The sequence below is a fragment of the Rhamphochromis longiceps genome, linkage group LG19 (assembly GCF_057381845.1).
Source record: "Rhamphochromis longiceps isolate RC_006_pf linkage group LG19, R_longiceps_female_GT1.1, whole genome shotgun sequence".
Lineage (NCBI taxonomy): Eukaryota > Metazoa > Chordata > Actinopteri > Cichliformes > Cichlidae > Rhamphochromis > Rhamphochromis longiceps.
The window spans coordinates 5,775,577-5,783,002 of record NC_140575.1 but is presented as its reverse complement, the minus strand read 5'-3'; the positions used below and the strand labels follow the sequence as shown (position 1 = coordinate 5,783,002).

At 45.5% G+C, this 7,426-nt stretch overlaps 1 long non-coding RNA gene across 1 annotated transcript; it reads left to right on the top strand.

Moving 5' to 3' along the window:
- Positions 1 to 865: 865 nt before the first annotated feature.
- On the top strand, positions 866 to 1,442 carry LOC146646069 (uncharacterized). The gene is made up of 3 exons (XR_014908749.1): positions 866 to 981; positions 1,059 to 1,207; positions 1,290 to 1,442. It is a non-coding gene; the product is annotated as an uncharacterized LOC146646069 (long non-coding RNA).
- Positions 1,443 to 7,426: the final 5,984 nt, after the last annotated feature.

The window sequence follows — 7,426 nt, the reverse complement described above, 5'->3', positions numbered from 1 at the left end:
TTAGCTTCAGCCAAGTGGAAGCTAAATTGGCTAGTCATTCATATGTATATTAGGTTGTTACCTGGGAATTCTGGAGGGAGGGGAGTGGGGGTTTGAGTGGATTGAGGAATTTCCCTGCGAATCTTGTTGACTGTGCAGAGGATGGTGGTTTTCCGTCTAAGAAGTTTTTGCGCAAGTGAAAGTGATGTGAAAAAATTGTCCGTGGTAACATTTCTGCCCTTGTCTAGGAATGGTTCCATCAGCCTCATTGCTACATTTTCAGAAAGTCTCTCCCCAGTGGGACGATTGGGGTCCTTGCCAAGATATGGGAAGACATTGCAAATGTACTTGGATTTTAGGTCGCAAGCCACCCAAAACTTGATCCCAAACTTGTCAGGTTTACTTGCAATATACTGCAGGAAACAGCACCGAGTCTTTGATGGGAAAAGCTGTTCATCAACAGTGATATGTAGACCAGGGTTGTAGCACGTGATGCAGTTGGTGACAAATGATCCCCACACACTGGAAATTGCAGCGAACTTATCAGTCTTTGCTCGATCACTGCGGGTGGACTTGTCATCAAAGCGTAGGTGTTGCATGATGTCTTGGAAGCGGTTTCATGCCATAGTTCCAATTATCTGTGGGTTTCCCAGGTTTGCTGACCAGCAGTCATTTAGAGATGGAACCCTGTTAACCCCCCGCAAGATGACAATTGCAATAAATGCCATTAGTTCAGGGAGGTCCATGAACCAATGAACATGCTCCATGAACCACTCAGCAGGCCATTTGTAAATATGTGTACAAATGGTTGGTTTTTTGTACTGTTTTTATCAATAAATGTCATGGTCCGCGGCCCGGCATCCGAGGTGCTGATGGGATGCCCACTCCCGTGGGTGTGGCTGCTAACTCCACACCTGCATCCCATCCCAGGCGATCACCAGGTGGACTATTTAATCCTGCCCAGCCTGCTGCTCCACGCCAGTCCGTAGTCGTCCTTCAGCGGTAACGTACACCTGCGGGAAAGCCCTTATGCAAACCTATCCGTGTGAACTAACACTAACTCTGCCTTGTATACTCAGATCAGAGCTCGGCGTGTTTGAGCCACCAGCCTGTCCACCTGCCTGTCCGGAATTTGGATCACGATCAGCCCCAGCCGCCTCGACCTTTCTGAAGCTTCTCCCCACGGACCCTCACCCCTCCCTCCGGTTCCCTCGGCCCCGCTATCATCGTAAGACGCGTACTCTACTTCCCCTCGTATGCTGCCGTTTTCCCCGCACCCCAATAATCCTTTTTTCCTTTTTCTGTTTCAGCCTCCCACAGTCCCGCTCTCGGCGTTCCTGCGCGATTCACCTCCCGGTCCCTCGGTTTTTCTGGTTCTGTGCGTTTTTTTCCCTTCTACCCTCCCGGGACACCCTCAGTTATAATAAAGTTTATTTTTTGTTCTCTCGTACCGCTGTGTGTGTGTTCTGCTCCTCCGTCCAGCTTGTGCGTGGAACTTCGGTTCATGACAATAAATCTCAGCAAGGACATACACCCATGTGTGTTGATTTCTCCCTAAGATGGCAAACTGAAACACTCCAAGTTGGTGACTTTTGGAGATTTATTTCCCTGGATGATTGAGAATGCATCAAGATGAAACACAAAAGGAAGTTCACAGCTTTTAGCAGCTCCCCCACCCCCTCAATCACACACCCCCACTCCCCTCCCTCCAGAATTCCCAGGTAACAACCTAATATACATATGAATGACTAGCCAATTTAGCTTCCACTTGGCTGAAGCTAAAGCTTAGCTAAAAGCCTACCAGCCATTTGGCTGCTCTCCGGGTTTTAAAAGTAGAAAAGCCAAATGGCTGCTCTCCGGGAGTTTAATTAAGTAGCTCCCTCCGCCGCCCTACTACTACTCTTTATAGGGGACTCACGCTCGGGGACACGTTTTCTGGTTGACTCCGGCTCCCAGAAGAGCCTCGGGAACTCTCGTGTCATCTTTGCATACCTCCACAATAGTATATTATTTAATCTTAAAAACAATGGAGATTTCCCACGTACCGCCAGAGAGAGCTCTAGACTGGTCTAGCCAAAGCTCAGACATAAACGCCAAAGAGCGTCCGTGAATGGGCCTAGAGATGATTTGGCTGATTAGTCAGGTGAGTGAGATAAACTGTTCAAACTTGGTGAGTAAACTCAAAAAAATAGCACTTTTAACCACTGCCAAAGAAGAAATTTCTGAGAAGCGTTTTGAATATAAATAAAAGAACATGGTTTTTTTGTATAATTACCAACAAAATAAAGTGAAGAATCAATCCACAGTAAGAGTAACAGTAACATTCAAATAAATTCATAAATCTTGCGTTGATGAATTGTTTTGATGAATATCAACTGTTGTTTTTCTCCAGATGATTATTTCACATCATGTTTTCCTCGAATGTTTGTCTGTAAACAAGCAAAGTGTGTGTGCATAGTGGTATTGTTCATCTTGTGAGGACACAGATCTGTTTACGTAGTTAAACCGTCAAGTTTGAATTAGCTTGTGAGGTCGCATCCTCAGGGTTAAGGCATTGTTTAAGGTAAAGCAAAGGGGATGTAAGGTTAGGCTTAGGTCAAGTCTTCAGGAAATGAATGTAAGCCTAAGTAATGTCCTCTGGAGTGAGGGAAACACAACGGCGTGTGTGTTTCCAGTGGGAGGTCTGTTTCTTAAACACAACACAATCACTAACAGGCTGATTAAAGCCTCACCTCCACTCTGCCTGCCTTTTCTTCTTTATTGATGTAGCATTTAAATGTTAAATATTCATTATATAGACAAAAAGCTTAATTCAACTTCGCTCTAATCACAGCAGGAAGCATACATTCATCTCACCATATGTCAGATTCTTTTTTCCAGTGCATTATTTAATTTTACTCTGAATAAATGCTTCTTTTTGTTGGATGTTTGTGCCCTTTGGTTTGTGTATATCTGTGACATAAAATGTGTGTTGTCATTTGCAAATTGATAATTGATTCACAGCAGGATGGGTCACAGTCAGAAGCAGCCACAGCAGGATTTTCCACAGACTTGTGGTCGTCAAGTGAAATGCATAAGAAGCAAAGAGCATCTGCAGACCTTTCACAGAAGCCTTGCGGTTCATATGTCAGCACTTTCACAACAAGCTGCAGCGCTGTTGTGATAATATTGACATGTTTACATTGTACAAGTGAAAATTTATGAATTGACACCTGGCTTTCTCCTTATGTACTTTACTATTTTCAGAGTAAATGAGAAAAAGAGTAATGACATGAAATAGTAATAAAAATGAATAACATTTTAGTTGCATCAAAGTCAAGAGAGCAGGCTGGATTTGTTATTTTGAGTTCCTTTATAGGTTTTTTGGATGGAATTACATTTAGTAATTATTATCAAATATTATGGATGGATTGTGGATTTAAAAATGTATTTTGGTTAAGTGTAGTATTAGTTATACACTTAACCAAAATAAAAACAGAGTGCTCATTGTGAAACACACATTTTAAAATTGACCTCACAGTTGGCGACAACAAAATTGAAAACATATTTTAAAAAACTGATTAGTATAAAAGTACAACAGCATCCAAATTTGCACCAGACCTGCACCCCCTCTCTTTCATCCACTGTTCACACTGCTCTGCCTCAGTTTGCAGCCCTCAGCTCCTCATGTATCTTGTTTAGGACTGAAACCCATTCGATTTGGCTGCTGTGCTCCAGATTTTACTCTTTATTTCCTAAGTTTAGTTCTACACACTTCTGCATAATTCAGCTATGGTTTCCTCATTGCTCTGCACACCCAGCATCTGAACCTGTTTTTCACCTATCAAAATAATCCCCTTGGCAGTTCTAGTGTACTGAAATCAAATGCCATCATGCCATGTTTTACTAGAATAGGTTCATTCACAATATAGTGGGTTATACTTACTTATAAACACCAAGGATGTAATTTTGACAACAGAAATGAATGAATAAAGGCAAAATGACAACGCCTGTGAACAAGTGAACAAAATTGAGCCACAATGCAGAAGTAGCATATGAAAAATACTACTGGTCAAAAGTTTTAGGACACCCCAATGTTTCTAGATTTTTTTTTATTGGAAAAATATGCAGTGTCTCATTGCACTCTGAAATCAAAGCATAATACATATACGCAAATGGAGTTAACATTTTTTTTAAATAAATCATGGAATCAAATGTATTCTAAACCTTTGACTCATTAAAGTAGTCACCTTTGGCAGATATAACAGCTGAACACACCCATGGAATTGTTTTTACAATAGAAGTTATTCCTATATCTTTTGCAGAAGTTCCCATAAATGTGTGGTACTTGCTAGTTGCTTTGCTTTTTGTCATGGTCCTGGGTCATTTGACCCAGTGTTTTGTGTTCTTGTATTTTCACATCATCTTGTATTATGGTTAAGTTCATTTGGTTAGTCTTGAGTTCATTTCTATATAAACTGAGACTTGCGTACTGTGACCACTATGAAGCTTTGTCCCGCCAATCACGCAAGCTTTTAACTTGTCCTCTGATTCACTTGTGGCTTTAGGTCTGTCAGACCTCTTCCTGTCAGTGTTTTCCCCAATTTCTGAGTGCTGTTTGATTGTGCAAGGAAACTGTGTACTGTGCACCTTGACTCTTCTCTGTAGCAAAGACCTACATTTTTAAGTGTTATGATGGTCTGTCTCTTCCATTGTTAATTGCCTTTTTCTCACCATTAATTTTCAAGGCTTGATCAAACGCCACTGTGGCAGAACAGTTTTAAATTGTTAACCCATTTTGTGTTCCTTGAAAAAGGCCTTTTTTGTATAATCCTGAAATGTACATTATTTTCAGTTTGGGGGTAACCTTACCCTTTTTTTTAACCTCTGGCAGATCACCACTAACCTTTGTAGCCATTTCAAGGTATTTGGATTTGAACAACCTCCATCCATCCATCCATCCATCCATCCATCTTCATCCGCTTTGTCCGGGGCCGGGTCGCGGGGGCAGCAGCCTAAGCAAAGAGGCCCAGATCTCCCTCTCCCCAGCCACCTCCTCCAGCTTATCCGGGGGAATACCAAGGCATTCCCAGGCCAGCCGAGAGATATAATCTCTCCAGCGTGTCCTGGGTCTGCCCCGGGGCCTCCTCCCGGTGGGACATGCCTGGAACACCTCACCCAGGAGGCGCCCAGGGGGCATCCTTGTCAGATGCCCGAACCACCTCAGCTGGCTCCTTTCGATGTGGAGCAGCAGCTGCTCTACTCTGAGCCCCTCCCGGATGGCCGAACTTCTCACCCTATCTCTAAGGGAGAGGCCAGCCACCCTTCGGAGGAAGCTCATTTCTGCCGCTTGTATCCGCGATCTCGTTCTTTCGGTCACTACCCACAGCTCGTGGCCATAGGTGAGGGTAGGGACGTAGATCGACCGGTAAATTGAGAGCTTCGCTTTTACACTCAGCTCCCTCTTCACCACGACGGACCGGTGCAGCGTCCGCATTACTGCAGCTGCAGCCCCAATCCGTCTGTCGATCTCCGGCTCCCTTCTCCCATCACTCGCGAACAAGACCCCGAGATACTTGAACTCCTCCACTTGGGGCAGGAACTCATCCCCGACCCGGAGTGGGCACTCCACCCTTTTCCGGGTGAGAACCATGGCCTCAGATTTGGAGGTGCTGATCCTCATTCCCGCTGCTTCACACTCGGCTGCGAACCGTTCCAGTGCGAGCTGGAGGCCCTCACCCGATGAAGCCAACCTAAATTGAAATAAATAATTGGGGTGTTCTAAAACTTTTGACCGGTATATAAATAACCAAGAATTCCCCTCTCGCCCCTGCAGGAGGTCTATCCTTAAAGCTTTTGTCATCTACCAGAGGCCTGGGCACTTGAGGGTCCTTTGCAGTATTTTAGCTGTTCCTAGGACTGTGCTCTTCTGGACAGAGATCTCCAATGTTGTTCCAGGCATCTTCTGGAGCTACTCACCTAGCTTGAGAGTCACCGCACCTAGTGCTCCGATTACCACTGGCGTTCCAGGTGTGCCCTACCTGCTAGCATCTTACACCCTGCTGTTATGTGCTGGGTTGTCTCAGGGGCATCTTTACACAGCCTGCACCTGGGGTCTTGTCTAGTGTGGTAGACCCCAGCCTCTATGGATCTTGTACTCAGAGCTTGTTCTGTGCTGACATGATTAGTGCCTCTGTGCTTTTTTTCAGGCCCGCTTTGTCCAGCCACTGGTAGGATTTCTGGATCCCAGCCACCTCCTCTATTTGCCGGTGGTACATACCGTGCAGGGGCTTGTTCTCCCATGATGGTTCCTCGTCTCCCTCCTCCTTGGGTTTCTGCTGCCTGAGGTATTCACTGAGCACTCGGTCAGTTGGGGCCATCTTCCCAATGTATTCTTGGATGTTCGTTGTCTCATCCTGGACTGTGGTGCTGACACTCACCAGTCCCCGGCCCCCTTCCTTCCGCTTAGCGTACAGCCTCAGGGTGCTGTGCTGGACTTGGGGTGAAACCCTCCATGCATGGTAAGGAGCTTTCTTGTCTTTATGTCAGTGGCTTCTATCTCCTCCTTTCGCCAACTTATTATACCAGCTGGGTACCTGATCACGGGCAGGGTGTAGGTGTTGATAGCCCGGATCTTGTTCTTACCGTTCAGCTGACTCCTCAGGACTTGCCTGATCCTCTGCAGGTACTTGGTGGTTGCAGCTTTCCTAGCAGCCTCTTCGTGGTTCCCATTCGCCTGCTGGATCCCCAGGTACTTGTAACTGTCCTCTATGTCTCCAATGTTGCCTTCTGGTAGCTCCATCCCCTCAGTTCTGACTACCTTCCCTCTCTTTGTTATCATCCGACTACATTTCTCCAGCCCGAATGACATCCCGATGTCATTGCTGTATATCCTGATATTGTGGATCAGTGAATCAATGTATCGTTCACTCTTGGCATACAGCTTGATGTCATCCATGTACAGGAGGTGGCAGACAACTGGTCCGTTCCGTAGTTGGTATCCGTAGCCAGTCTTGTTAATGATCTCACTGAGCGGGTTAAGGCCTATGCAGAACAGCATTTGGGACAGAGCATCTCCTTGGTAGATTCCGCACTTGATGGTGACTTGTGCTATGGGCTTGGCCTCTAGTGTTGTACGCCACATCCCCATTGAGTTCCTGATGAAGGCTCTTAGGGTCCTGTTGATCTTATATAGTTCAAGGCATTCCAGGATCCAGGTGTGGGGCATTGAATCATAGGCCTTCTTGTAATCAATCCAGGCAGTGCACAGGTTGGTCAGTCTGGTCTGATTCCCTTATCGATTCCAGTCGCCCCGAATGACGTCACCACGTTGCGGAGCGTCATTTACCTGGCAGGAAACATGGCGGCTCAAACGCTCAAAAGTTTGATTATACTTTACGAGAACGGATGACAACAGGGCAACTTGCAATACTTGCAAAGTAGCTATTTCATTTAAGGGAGGAAACAC